Source organism: Balearica regulorum, chromosome 2, assembly GCF_011004875.1.
Source record: "Balearica regulorum gibbericeps isolate bBalReg1 chromosome 2, bBalReg1.pri, whole genome shotgun sequence".
Lineage (NCBI taxonomy): Eukaryota > Metazoa > Chordata > Aves > Gruiformes > Gruidae > Balearica > Balearica regulorum.
The window spans coordinates 132,520,463-132,535,865 of record NC_046185.1 but is presented as its reverse complement, the minus strand read 5'-3'; the positions used below and the strand labels follow the sequence as shown (position 1 = coordinate 132,535,865).

The 15,403-nt window shown below is 41.0% G+C and overlaps 1 protein-coding gene across 2 annotated transcripts in view; it reads left to right on the top strand.

The window, feature by feature from the left end:
- The first annotated feature begins 806 nt into the window (after window positions 1-806).
- Window positions 807-15,403, top strand: part of PALS2 (protein associated with LIN7 2, MAGUK p55 family member) — a 59,048-nt gene continuing 44,451 nt past the window's right edge. The window contains exon 1 of one of the 2 annotated variants that reach the window (XM_075745994.1): window positions 807-1,018. The gene's annotated coding sequence lies outside the window, so the exon portion shown is untranslated. The remainder of the gene's footprint in view (window positions 1,019-15,403) is intronic. The other variant, XM_075745993.1, reaches the window with a different exon arrangement.

Genomic DNA, 15,403 nt, shown 5'->3' with positions numbered 1-15,403 from the left:
AACAGTGATCATAAGTGCAGGAAAATCAGTTTTTCAGTGTCGTTTCCATCTGAGTGGTCTTGGATGTTACCAGTATCAGTGGAAATTCCCCCCTCCTCCCCTTCGAAATATTTGGCTTACCCTTTGCCAGCGTTTCCTGCGCTTGGTGACTGAACAGGCAGCGCCAAGCGAGCCGCTGGCGTGTCCCCTCCTGACTCGGAGAGTCCGAACCTGCCCTGGCAAAACCGGCACCAAACCCGGCCGGGGAGCGCGGGTGCTCCCTGCTCCGCAGCGCGCGGACACGGGCACGCACGCTCACACTCGCACGTGCTTGCCCTCTCACACACCAGCGCTCTCCATCGCACACTCACCCTCACGCACACTTGCCGTTACGCAAACACACGCGTGCCCTCTCACACCAACTCCCTCTCCGGCACACCCATACGGTCTCTCCTTCACACGCGCAGTCACACACACCGGTGCTCTCTCACACGGGCACACTCTGACAGGCGCAGTCACACCCATACGCTCTCTCACACACTCTTCCACAGACATACGCCCTTGTTCTCTCACACACTCTCACATACGCTTACACACTCTCTCGCACTCACTCTCCCTCGCACACACGCGCGCGCGGGCGGGGGGCGGCTCCCGCCGCCAGGCAGGCGGGGGGGGGGGGGGGGGGGGGGGGGCAAGGCAGAGGCGCGCGCGCCCCCTCAGGCGCCCAGCCGTTTGCTCCGGTAGGCGGGGTAGGTTGCTCGCGCGCCGTCGCCGCGGAGGCCGCGCGCGCACCGGGGAGGCAGGGGGGCGGGGGAGGAGGAGCGCGAGCGCGTGCTACAGCCACGCCGGCGGCGCGCGCCGAGGCGGGCTCAGAGCGGCAGGAACGGCGGCGGCTGCGGAGCCGGCAGGGGAAGCGGCGGCACCACCTCTGGCTCGCGCTCTCCCTCCGCCAACCGCCAGCTCGCGCGCCCGAGTTCGTAGATGGGGCTGAGCGGCGCCCGCTGAGGAGGGGACGGGGAGCGGGAGCCTGTGCCAGCCGGTGAGTCGCGGTACCGGTGAGGAGGTCGCGTGTGCGGGGGGGGGAGGGTTCGTCCGCCCGCTTTCCCTCCCTACAAGTCGGCGGGGAAATGGTGGTGGAAGGCGGGGTCCCGCAGCGATCCCGGCAGAGCCCCTTGCCCCGGGGCCGGGTGGCCGGAGCGGGGCGCGCTGCCCCGGCGGCTGGAGCTGAGGCGCCCCGTGTGCGTGTGGCGTGAGGGGGGAAGAGCCGCCCACCCGCAGGTACCGGTGCCGGGCGGGCCTGCAGGGGAGCGAACATGGCAGCGCCGGAGTCGGGGAAGAGGGATTTTTGCCCCCAGAGCGAGGATTAACCCTCCTCCTCCCGCCTCCGGATACGTCCCCGGGAGACTCGCTCTTCATCTGCCGCTCCGGATTATCTACTCGCCCACCCTCCTTCCCCCACCCCCTTCCCGGTATTTTCTCTCCTCCTGGAGATTATCAGATTTCCCGCCCCTCCCTCTCCGGGATCCTCCGCTTCCCCCTCCTGCGAGGGGATTATCTCCCCCCTTCTCTGCCGGATTATCCCCCCGGTTCGCTGTCCCTTCCTCCCTGGTTGTGCCCCTCAGCAGCCTCGCCTCTCAGGGATTATCTGCTGTCCCTTTGGAGTGATTCTTCCTCTCTTGATCTCTGCCCCGGCCTTTCCCTGCTTATTTTCCTCCCGAGGAAGTCATCCCTCCCCTTCCGTCTGCCTCTGACTGGGGAAGGGGGAGAAAATGTGGTTGTAATCGGGTGGGCAGGAGTTTCCAGTAGTGCTGTCATCTCCTTGGTGTCTGTACTAGTACTACATCCAAGTGGATGTAGGTGGTAGGAGAGGCACCAAGGATGTGGCAGAGTTCAGCCTGTGGCGTTGCGCTCCATAGGGAGGAAAATATCTGTACCCTTTCTGCGATGTTACAGCTGTTGGTGGAGATGCTGGTGAAAGAGACCCTGTCTGGATCAATGCTTTATAAAGACATGCACATGCGTGGCTGGCTGGTGGATATCACACATTAACCAGAAACTGCACTGAAAAAAAAGCCAGCTGCCTCCTAGTTTCTTTGAAGAAGGTACAACGTACAGTAGTAGCTCTATAGTGTAAGTGGGAAGGTGCATGAATGACATTGCTGCTGTCCAGGGGTCAAAGCTGACTTGGATAGATTCTGTCTTGGCTTTCAAGGCAGTTGGCTTAGGCTATTGCTCTGTGTTGAGGAGGAAGGAGGCAGGTATCTTTCGCTTAGGCTCTGGTGCTTATGTGGTTCATTACTGTCAACATGGTGGCAGTGGAGAAATGAGTTTGTTCCTAAAGAGGAGAGATAAGGTTTATCCCATGCATTTGGCTCCTGTGCAGGTTAGACCATTCTCTTCTTGTTACTCCTGATCTCATTGCACATGGAATCGCTGGAGGAGAGTTGCAGATCTTCTGGCCATCTTGCGGCACAAGGCCCAGGATTATATTCATTAAACTTCCCCGACTTGGCTTTGGGAGGAGGAGGGGCTGTGAGAAATTGTAGAGAGGCTGGGCAGCTATAAATAGATGTCGGACTAGAGGAGGCTTTGAACAAATCTTAGCATGCTGCTTCTGAACAGATAGTGTCTGTTAAACTGGTTGAGTTGACATTGGCATCATAATGTTTCCTTTTATTTCTGCTGAGGTGGTTGGCTTTTAACACTTTGACATGTGACTGGACCATGCAGCGTCTGTCACAAAATTCTTCTTGAAAATGCCATAGAGAAAATTCTCATTTAAATAAAGTGCTGATAATTGGAGTCTAGTTTGAGCTCATTTTAATGTGATTTTTAAAGGACTCTTCAGAGAAATCTTTAATTTCCTCTTCCCTCCCTTGAAATGTTTGGAATTGATGATCTCGCTCTCCTTATTTTGTTCTTGAAGTACTGCACTATATAGATTACCTGAGATCCATATTGCTGTGAAAAATCTGCAGTCCTGAGGCATGGTGTCATAATGCTGGTACCATGGTTAGTTTTTTCTTTCCTCATCTTTTCAGATGAGACACTTTACTCTCTTCGGTGTTGGGGTTTTGGGGTTTTTCTGGTGGGTTTTTCTGTAATTTTTTTTATACAACCTTCAGCATCTAACCAAAAGTGTGTATATTCAGTGTCTTTGAATTCTGAGTGCTTGCATTTTTTTCAGATCCCGTGGATCACTGCTGTTTAAGCCAAGAACTACTTAATATGGAAATTATTGACAAATATACCGTACCAACTATGCAGAATGGTGTCTGTTCTGCTGCTATATTAGTGGGCTAACTGTGCATACTATAAGTCTCTAAAATGATTGAAAAGCTGTTGCAACATATGTGCAATTGGAGATTTTTTTATCTACCTCTTGTTGCATTTTTTTCCTTTAAATAAATAATGGCAGCTATTAACTTAAATCACGGCTTAATCACATATGTTTTGGACTTTTTTTAATAAAAGAAAAATAAGAAAGGAAGTAGTGAAAACATGCCTGGCTAATATGAAAGAGTCTTAATGAAGGCTAATAGGATGAATCTCTGCAAGAACCCTGACTTTTAGGATGTTTCTTATTTAAAGCATAAAATTTTAATCTAATCTCTTTCTCTGAATTACTGTGTATGCAAACCTCAGGGAGGTAGAAAGGAACAGCGATCTAGGCAATATAACTTAATACTTTTGGCATTTTTTTTGATGTTTAACCCCAGTAAAAGCAGGAAATCCAAATAATCTACCAAATAATATGGCAGGCTTTATTTTAAGCTGTTAAGGATGTGATCTGAGCATTGTCCTCAAACACTCAGCTTCTTCAGTCAGAATCAAGCTCCGGCTTGGTATTAGGTCCTTATGTTGGGCATTTCTACGTGCAGAAACAAAGGTCACTGATCTGGGGAAAACATTGTAGTACCATAATGACAGGCAAAAGAGTCTTTAGCATGAGCCTCTTCATGCAGTAACTCAGTCTCTGAATCATTCTGTTTTTCTAAATTTATTTATTTGTAGAAATTACTTACAGTTTGAATGCAGTTTTATAAAAGTTCAGTGTCCTGTTTTAAAACCATTCTTTCTGCTATAGTTACAAGTGATTTAAAGTTCTGATTTAATGTAACTGTCCCAGGCTGTTGTGCAGGACACTGATCTATAGATCAGTGAATCTTTTCTTATGCTGCAGAAAAGGGGGAGGAATTTCTTTTTGCTTAAGAGACAGGTATGCACTTGAGGTTGCGGTAATGCTTGTAGTAGTACTTTAGGTGTTGCAGTCTCCATGCAGATGTGGAATGAATTACACTGTCGTAAGATTCAAAAGGATAAAAAACTCACACAAGTTAAAATGCCCTGTTGTGTTCTGTGTTGAAGGTAAAATGGATAAAAATTGACTCAACCTGGTTTGAGGGAGTTGACTGAGGCAGTGGTTACGCTACTAGGTGAAGAAAGAGTTTTTGCTGCAGAAGGAATACCACAGAATGGACAGATGGGTTCTCAACACTGCATACACTTGCTTTTTGCTGCTTATTCTCTCTCTTTTTTTTTTTTTTTTATTTTTTTATTCTTTTTAGCTGGCCTTGAATGAGGTGTTCATGTTTGTTCTTTTGAGGAAAAGAGAGCTGATAGAGGAGTTGAGGTGTAGGGAGAAACTTTTCTTAACTCTTCTTAACAAGCCAAACAAGTTAGGAAGTACACAGTATGTGTTCTGTAAATTCAGTGCTGAGGCAAACTGGAATGGATTTGGCCTTGCACATGTGGTAAAAACCTGACTTTATAGAAACATCCTGCAACTGGAGTGGCACAGACACTATTGGAGTTATTTGCGTGGAAACATGAAGTAGAGTATGATGGCAGGGTTAAGACTGAGTCTGTGAGCGGGAAAGTGGTTTTACTGTCCTCCGCAATAGAAGAAGCTCATAAAGGGTCCTGGGGAAAAGTGAGTTTAGTTCAGGCTGGCATGTGAGAGGCAGGCTGAAATATAGATGTGCCGTCACAAATACTATTAGAGGAATTTAATGGTTTGTTGTCATTGAAAGGAAGATGTCAATGCGACTTTTTTCTCACAAGATAAATAATAGATGATGATTGTTTCAGAGCTTAAGATTGATCTCAGTTTTTATGTAAGTGTGTGCTAGCTAGAAGGCAGTGCCAAATAGCTGGACTAGTAGGTGTTTTTGGCTAGCTTAGTACAGTTGTGACTGAAGTCTTCCTGAGTTCAACAAGATGTCAGAATAATGGTTCAGGTTGTGGGGAGAGGAGTTAAGATCATTTTTGAGTTAAGGTATTACCTGATTCCCTGGTCATTATTATAACCATCTGCAATTGAATCTCAGGTTATACTACAGCAAAACTGTTGTCTTTTGCAGTGGGATAAACAAAGCATCGTGATGTTATGTGCTATCCTGTGGCTTAAAAATTGTTTTTTTCAGAATAAAGCAAGCCTGAATTATTTAGTTATGGCTGACGTCATTCTTACAAGAATAATGAAGACAAAAAAAAAAAGAGAGGTTAGGAGAGTTATTTTTCCATATCAAAACATTTACATTCCTATTTTGGCTTAATTAGAGTCTATAAAATGATGGTGATTTCACAACCTGTATTAAATAATAAAAATATAAATTTGAAAATGAGAGGTTCTCTACTTCTACCTCATGTTTAATTATATTCATGGTCTCTGGCTTAAAAAAAAGGTGTTATATATTGAGAATGCTTCATATTAGCATCCATTCTGTGGGTTTTACACGTCAGTTATTTATAGAACTTACTCTAATGTTAGTGTCCAGATCTCATGAAAGCATAGTAGAAATTAGCAAGATATTGAAATTAGATGACATTGTAGATTTACTGGCAACAAATGTTATTTAAGAGATTACTTGGATATGTTATTTTTAAAGTATTGATTAGTTTTGCATTCTGACAAGCAACTGTAGGAACCTCATGAAATCTATGCTGACTGTGGCAAATGTCAGTGGTTTCTGCAAACTGTTTTTTGGGGGGGAGGAAACCAGTTCTTTGCATCTTACACAAAAAACATTGCTTTTACAGCTTTTGCTTACCCAAATCTCAAAGGATCAAATTAGTGGTTCAGTTAAATTCACTTTTCCAGTAGGTGGAGACACAACTGTTGATTTCAAATAAGCTTAAGCCTTTACTTTTTGATTCCAAATATTTTGTCAAATACTGTTGAAATAATGAAAATTAGGATGTAAGGAAAATGGTTTAAATTTTTATTTTAAGATAGTTCATTTAAGCCTCTTTGCTGAGATAGTTTTGGCATTCAAATATTATTTCTCTAATAAGTGTAGCTACTCAAATAGTTTGGTTTTCAGCTTTCTAATTAAAGCCTTATCTCTACCCACTGGTCAAATGAGCATTAATGAAAAGTTAAAGTGATACCATTTTAAATATCTAAACACAGGATAGAGGAAAGTAGATTGAGGGTAAATAGATCGGGTAAAAAGATAGGGTAAAGCTTTTTCTTAAAACTAATAATACGACGTAGGGGACCACTCAAGTAAATCTGTATGGGAGTGAGAGAAACATGTATTGGCCATTCTGACTGTGTTAATACATTCTTTGATACATTTAAAAAAATATTTGATTCCATGTTCATTCATTAGTTACCAATGTTATGTTTGGAGATACATGTGAGAGGCTTTGTATGTAAAACATCTCAACAACTTTATGTGTGACATTGATTTATTTTTTTAACAAGTCAGTGGGCCAATTGGTAAGTCAGCTGTTACATATCTTATTAAAATTCCACCCCATGCCTTTCCTGATCCACTGTTGAAGTTTACAGAAGTCTTTTTGGCAAGATGAAACTGCTTATACAGCAGAAGTTCTGAAACTGGGAAGGCAAACTGCAGTCTAGTGAATGAAATGAGCGAAAAGTTTATTTTGCCTTTCCAAGCAATTCTGGCTTACTGTATTGTGAACTATTGTGCTGTAGCAAAGTGCAGTGTTGCTGGACAGAAATTGTTTGAATGATATTAAGTTTACCATAGTGATACTGCTTCTAGCAGCCTCACTTGCATTTTTCGGGTCACTAGAAGTGCAGGAGGAGGAGGTATAATTAACAATTGAAAGTTCAGGTTATGCATTCATTGGTAAAGAACATGCAGGCAGGGAGAAACTGTCAGGTGAAACTTAATGTTTGTAAAGTGTATGACTGTGAGGCAGTCATCTGAATGCGAATCATGCAGATACTCAGTCACTCTTCCCAGATCTACTGGTACAGTGCTGCTGTAAGATTTGGTAAGCAATAGCAAAATGAGATGAGCAGTGCTTGATTGTGTCAGTTCTGATCAGTGAAGCTCTTCTATATAGATTTAATATATGTAGTATTTGATCAACTTCCAGAAGCATATTGCTTGATGTAATTGGCGTTTGTCATATGTCATCCTGCTTCTGAGGACAAACTCTTTATTTTGTGTACATTGCTATATGCGGTATTTAAAGCAATGTTCAAGTGAAGCTTATTTATGAAGTGAAACACTAGTGATATTTGGGCGAGCTCTGTGATTTCTTTTTTTTTTTTGTTTCATTCATAGCTTTCTCCAGGATGGCCCACTTGCTGCATAGATAAAATTTAACCTTTGCATGAACCTGCTGTATGAGAGGAATTGTCCAACGTTATCTCTGTGATAATCTCATAGGTATCTTGGCTCAAGGGGGATGGGATGGCCACACTACGCTTGAGTCACTGTTCTTTAGAAAGCAAGATAGACTGGTAACCAGTGTTACTGGGTTTTAAACGGCACTTCTGTAACATTAGCCTTTCACACAGAGGTAATATCTGTGCTTGAGTTGCTCTGACTGATGGGTGAGAACTCTTCATCCTTCTGTTGCTGCCTGCAGGGATCATGTCCATTTCGTGTTCCCCTTGCTAGAAGAGAGAAATGTTTGAGCATTTTCAAGGACAGGCAGTAAATACACTAAACAAAACGTTAGGAAAGGGGTAGGAGAGCGCTGAAGAGTTGGCAGTTGAATTGTCTCTTAAATTGGACACGTAATTAGGTAGGAAAAAATTCATCCATCCGTCTGTGTGTGTGTGTGTGTGTGTCCCTCCAGCTCCCAAGATGTAGATCTTAGGAATCAAGACATTGTTAGAAATCTTGCTGTTGGAATAGGAGAGTAACTGGATGTGTACACTGGTGGGAAGGATAAGAGGCTTTGGGGGTGGATAAAAGGTGTAGAAAGGTGTTTTGTTATTTTCAAGTTTTGAGTGTCAAGTATGAAAGCGTGAAGCAGAGCCCCTCCTGTTTCTCGGTAGAAAGGTAGCTCGAACGCTCCCTCTAGTGGTTACACTGTGAGATCTACGTTGGGGAAGCGCTCTGGGAAGTTAGTTACTGCTCTGGATGAGTGACAGTAGCCAACTATTTTTGTATGGCTGCCTGCTTGCTCAGCTGTCTGCAGTAATAAATAAGCCGGTGCTACTTAACAAGTAAGTAGCTAAGTACATTTAAAAAAAAATCCACTGTAGCCAAAACTTGATACATTTAGAAATCTTGGTCTAGGATCAAATCTAGGATCAAAAAGTGATTTTCCCATCTAGTAGTCTATTGCTTGGGGAAGTTGCTGCAGTCTATTTGCTGAGGCTTTTTGTGCTGTTGGCCGGAAGAATGCAAGTTTACTGTTGAAGGGAATTTATTAGCTATGAACTGAAGTGTGTGCATTTAACTGCCAAATCTTGGCAAATAGCTCTGCAAACAGCACAGACTAACTAAACAGCAGCAGAATGAAATGCGTAGTTCTTACCAAGTTTACCATACAGTTCTCAGTCTTAGGTCAGATTCCATGCTATTACAGTTCAGGAAAGCTGTAAGCAGCCACAGTAAAACTGTTTGTTCTGGTTTTGGCAGGGATAGAGTTCATTTTCTTCCTAGAAGCTGACATAGTGCTGTGTTTTGGATTTAGGATGAGAATAATGTTGATAACATACTAATATTTTAGTTGTTGCTAAGCAGTCAAGGACTTTTCAGCTTCTCATACTGGCCTGCCAACAAGAAGGTGGGAGGCACCCAAAAGGCTTGGAGGGGACGCAGCCAGGACAGCTGACCCAAACTGGCCACAGGAATATTCCATAACATATGATGTCATGCTCTATATATAACTGGGGTTTGAGTGGGAGGTGGCGTCGCTTGGGAACTAGCTGAACATCAGCTTTGGGTGGTGAGCAATAGTGCTGTGCATCACTTGTTTTGTATATTCTTTTATCATCATCATCATCTTCCTTTTCTGTCCTATGAAACTGTCTTTATCTCAACCCACAAGTTTTACTTTTTTCTTTTTTTCTTCTCTTCTCCTCTTGGATTTTCTCCCCCATCCCGCTGGGGGGGGGTGTGTTATAGCTGCCTGCAGGGTTAAACTACAACACTGTTGAACAGGGGTCTTCAGTAGGAAGTACTTCGTTGGTACTAATGAATAGGAAATGGAAAAGAGAAGGGTGGACTGTTCAGCAGCTGGACTCCTAATAAAGTGGAAGGTCTCAAGATGTATTATCATAAGTAATTTGAAATTTTGAAGAGAAGTGAATGCTTCATACCTGATTCCAAGATTCTGGTATTGTTTCACTGTGGTTTTTTTAACTGTTCAAAACTTGAGCTTCTGGCTCCTAGTAAAGTTCTTTTTTATATACAAGATACAAGGTTAGGCCTTGTTTGACCACACATCTTATTTCTCCATAAAGCCGCCGAAACTATTTTGAGACGGTTTTGTATCACAGTGAGACTGTCAGAATGGTGCCGTTAGGTGTTGCTATTAACAGGAGATGTTGCATTAAGACACTTTATGTGGACTATTAAGTAAATTAGACCTCATAAGAATATAGTGGGGTTGTTTTTTTTAAGTAATCTAATTTGTAAGGTACTGACAAAAACCTATGTAGAGGAAGTTCCAGTGAAATCAGTAGGAGATTTTTCTTTAGAGTTATAAGGAGAGTTATTACAAGTTTAGCAAGAAGTGCTTTTGCAAGAAGTTTCGAAACACTCTGCTACTTAGATTAGAATGTATGGACACTATACAGAAAAGTGGAACTATATGTCTGTTCACTCTTGACCACTGGTGTTCTACAGTCTTACCAGTTACACATATCTGTTTACCACCACTGAAAAAGTCGATTGCACAGATTGTGTACTTTTGTACACAAAATTATTTTCACAGTATTCATGCCATTATGAAGCTTTTATGCATTTCAAATTAAAAAAAAAAATCCCTTGGGCCTCCCCACCCCAGGCATAAGTGATTTTACTTTACAAATATAATTACTGTACTTCCAGAAGGTAATCTCTCTGGACAGCCATAGACTAGTTTGAATTAGATTACTCTGGTTTTTCCTCCAGGGTGAGTTAACACATTGAGTTTTATCTTTCTGTGATTACTGCAAAATTCAGATCACTTCTAATGCTGACTATTCTTCCTTATTACTAGACTGGGATAGCTAAGAATACTTGCATTTTATAGGTTAACATTAACTTTTAGTTAACATTAACTTTTTTTTTTACCTGTAACTGTTTTTTCCAGGTAGTTGACTGCTCTACTCCTGGAGCTTATGTTGTATTCACTTAGTTTCAGTTGTAGAGTTTCTTAATTTGGAAATACTGGAAATATTTACTTAATAACCAGAGAGTAAACACACTAAATCTTTCAGTTGTGACATTTAAGTAAGTCTAACTAGAGCAATGTTTTTGTTAATTCTCTATTTCCAGAGATCTGGGTTTGCAAACCTTTCAAGTACTTTGGCAGTAAGCTGTGTGAATAAAACAAGTCACTACTACATTTTACTTCACTACAAAATCTCAGGACAGAAAGCCAGTCAGTATGAAATAAACAGAGGAGCAGAGTTAGTCTTGGGAGATACTACAGTCAAGAAAATATTTTTCTCATTTTTCTTCATGAACTTCAGCAGGAAGGCCAGTTCTCTGGATAGATGATTGTGAACCACAGTGGGACACTTAAGTCAAAAATGCAAATGCTTTTATGTAGATGGCCTGTTTCTATTTGGATCTTACTTACTTTAAGAAGTAGCTATGCACTTAAGCATTTGACCTGAGAAATGTAGAAAGATGAATTTGTAAGTGAACCTCATTGTTTGAGAATGTAGTGCTGTTTTGAAATAGGCAGAAGGAAATCTTTAGTGTTTTGAGGTCTCAGGACGTGACTTCCTGTTTGTGTTGAATACAAGACTGGCAAGGATATCTGTAGGGGCAGTTGATTTTAATTCTGTACTTGGCATCTAGTATCACAGTGCGGGAGCATTATATACTAATGCAAGATTTGTTTATTAAATACAATGTTAATGGGTAAAATTTGTTATTTGCATCGTCAGTGAAGCCCTATAGCCTAGCTACATAACACTTGAGTCCGTTACAAACCTGAAAGTATTTGGGTGCTCTTTAATAAGGTAAGTTTTCAAATAATAAGAATGTCATTGGATCACACTGAAGCTCCATCTAACTCCATATCCTTTTTCCAACATGCAATGAAACTTCTGACACCATTCAGAACCTACCAGGAGTTCCTATTAACATTATCTCTGAGCAGATTTTCAAGAAGACAGAAGACATGGATGTCTCTTGATGAGAAGGAGCTGGGCCCAGAAAATTTAGTGTCTGGATGTCCCTTTCTGGAAGCTGAAATTAAGGCTAAAGAAGCATATTGTGGTCCCCATGTGCCCAGACATCTTTAGCCACAAACTGGTGAAGAGTTTCATTGTGCTAATCTGCAACAGTGGCAGAAAACAAAATTTAATGTATTGTTCATGACTAAAATAACATCTTATGTAATTGCCCTGAGCCTGCACATTAACAGCTTCCAAAAAGATCTGAATGTAATTGCAGAGGGGATTGAAAACTGAGACAGCAGAATGACTGATAATGCTAAAAAGGCATAAGTCTGAAGGTCTTCAGAAAGTCCATCCCCTTGTAGACAAAAAAGATAACACATTTGCCACTGTTTCTCTACTTTTCTACAAGTTGTTAGGGAGCAAGTATAAATGCAAGAGGATGACCTAAAATACCAGGCACAGGTAATCAGCTGTGGGTATGGCTACCTGTAAGAAAAAGAAAAAAATATACTCCCTAATACTGCAGTGAAAAAGGACCCTGCATCAAGACTGTTCTCCTGTTTGATGTCGTACTCAATGTTGAGATATTACACGTTTGAACTGAATGAGGTTGTTATCAGTAATGGGTTGGAGCTGGGAATCAATCCGTTAAATGCTCTTTAAAAATATATATATATTTTATTTTTGTTTGTGCGTGTGTGTGACTGTATGCATACATACTAAAAACAGGGCATTTTTTATAAAGTATAGTACTTTATATGTGTTAAGAGTGTATGTGTGTATATACACACATATATACCTTAAAAAATGGAACACCTGTCTGTAAACAAAAAGGCCAGCATCCATAAACCATCTAGGAAAGTATAAAACCAAAGTAAGCATACATGATATTTTCCCCAGGTAATCTCCCAGAATCCAGCTAATGCTTAACTTCAAGACTTTTTGAACCAAATGAAGTTTGAGGATTGTTAATGTAATTCATATTGTGTGCTTTTTACTATTCAAGATGCTTCCATTTCAAAACAAGTCTAAACTTCTTAATGAACTAATATTTATATATAATTTGCTACTGTGAACTGGAGATCTGTTTGATTAAACGTGAGAAACTCTTAACCTTGAACTGGATTACTCTTTAGTTTCTTTAAATAATTGACATGGATTTTCTCTGGAGTGCTTGATAACTGAGCTGTGTTATGTGTGTCATTGTAGCCTACTGTGAAGATTGAGCCAGTACTAGTTCTTGTTTTGGCAATAGAGCTGGTGGTAAGTTTGCAGCATATTAATGATTACCCATATATGTAGTTTAGGAAGCATGTCAGACTGACCAGGATACCCACAGATTGTTCTTTGGTTGACCATTTCTCCATTCTGCCTAATTATGTGTCCAGATGAAAGAGCAGAACTAGGTATTTAGCCTCCAAGCACTGGAGCCCATATGCCTGTTTACATATTTACCTGCTCTCCAGACATCTCACTGGTGCTGTGTGATGAGTTCCCCCTGACCCCATCTTCCATACAGGCACCCTCTGTAAGGTGGACCTAGCCCTGGCCAAGATCTTGGTATGGCTTTAAAGGTTCTTCTGTCCTCAATGTGGGGTTTTAATAAACACAGAAAGATACAGTGTGATGGGGCTAAATGAAGAACATTTTAATAGCCTGAATTTTGGGTTGGTTGGTCTCAGTGCTTTGAAGTTACATGTCTGAACTGATAACAGGTGGTCGTCTGAAGCTAAAGGAAAGACTTCTAGATTAGCAATAGAAATACTCCTTCAAGTCAGACTGACAGTATGGTAGCCTGTGCTTGGAAACAGATCTTCAACCCATCTGGGGAAATGCATAAATAAGGAAACAGTGATCTGGTTTAGATTGCTGTGATTAAAAAACATTCTTCCTAAAGTCCCTCTTCACATTGTCCTATATCTATACTCAGAATTGGGAACAAACTAGCAACTGGCTCATCTTTCACTCACTTCAGTTATTCTATAGGTGGCTAGTGGTTTGTTAGGTTCAGTATCACTTGGAAAACACTTCCAAGTTTACAGTAATACCCAATGACTTAAGCTTCTTGGCTCAGTCCTCTGATGCAAGTAAGAAGGATGGAGTCAGGACTTCTAGACTTTCTTGTGTTAACAGTGAACAGGAGATGTATTTTGTTCAGTGAAACCAGTTTGATATGAGGTCTTAGAATCCAGGCAGTGATTGCCATACAGAACAGAGGCATAATGCTATAGAAATAATTTCTGCTGCCTGTTGGAAATGTGATGACAAGGAGCCAGAGGAATGTAAAGAGCTCTTTCCTCTTTGCTTTTCAGTATTTCATCTTTTCACTTTACTTGTTGGTAAAAGTTGAAGTTTTTGTGTTTGATCCCTTCATCAGTCAGTTGAAGAGGTGATAAGGAAGCATTGTTCCAATATAGTTTTCTAAAAATGTTTTAAAAAATATTTTTTTCAAGGTGACTTTCTTATTACCTTGTAAGAAGTGTAGTCACTGGCAAATCCCTGGTTTGGAATAAGTGGAATGTAGAAGTTCTCACACTTGACATAAGTTGGGAAGTGTATAAAAGTAAAAGCAGTTCCATTACCAAGAACTTGATCTAGGCTTTTTGAGGTGCTTTTTCTTCTTGGGGTAAGAGATTTTGATAGTGGTGGGTAAAACAAATAATTGTGGAGTTTTTTTGTTTGGTTTGGTTTGGTTTGGTTTTGTTAGGGGGTTTTTGTAGTTTAGAAAAAATGCAACAGCAGAGCTCAGAAAAAAATTGACCAACTGTTCTTATCCAAAGTTGCACCAGGAGGGTAGGTCTTCTTCTAACTAACTATTTCTTGCTCAGAGAAGTGAACTATGGTATATCTAACTTCCATTCTCAAAAGTAGCTATAGTTTTATCTTCTGATGTCTTAAAAGTGAGGCTTGACTAGACTTGTCTTTTCTCTTGCTGAAGAAATAGACTGGAAGAGAATTGAGATAAAGTGCAGCATGCGTATATTCCTATATAGAAATAGGAGAAAAAAGAGGAGTAAAATTTACCAGCTGTGCATTGAATATTGTCTGTTCAAGTGATGCCCAAAAATACTCTTGTGCATCTGAAGATATTGAATGCATCATAAATCTCAGCTAATACTATCTAGAATTACTATACTTGGTTATCTGTGACCAAAATTAGAATCCTGGTAAAACTTTTATTACGTAGTTTTTGGAGTTCATTGGTAGCTTCTGACTGAGTTAACAAGATGAAGAAAGGCAAATGAATTGAAGAGTCGCCAGGACTCTAGATCCTGGCCATCTTTTAAAATAGAATTTACACACGTTAGAAAGATCTCTAAATGTCTATAGCACACATTGTTTTTAATCAAACTACTCATCCTTCTAATGTAACTAAGCTGCCATTTTGTTTTTAGTCTCGTCTCTGTTTTTTAAGCATCTGGGTATACTTAGGAAATAGGAGGAGTACTTTCTTGGGTGAAGGGAAATAGGCAGTCAGTCGAAAGATAGTGGAAAAAATCTTGAGTTTGTATGAGTATGAATAACCTTTGTGAACCAAATGGGTTACTCAAGAGTTATACTATGTGACATTTCACAGTTTGTACTTAAGGAAATATATGCAAATACCTCTTGTCAGCCTCTTTTGAAGGGATCTGAACATATAAACCTCAGAATGAGTCTTTCATTCAAGTAGGTCACTTCCTTCCTTTTAACTCTTTTTCTCTAGCCTGATTCCCCAAATCAATTTTAACAGATGCCTTAACTTTGAAGTCACTGGGACTACTTACCTCCTTGCAGCTGAACATATACTTAAATCATTTCAGTAATATTTTAGCAAATCCCACTTCTCTGTAATATTGTCTAACAAACCTTTTTTAAGGC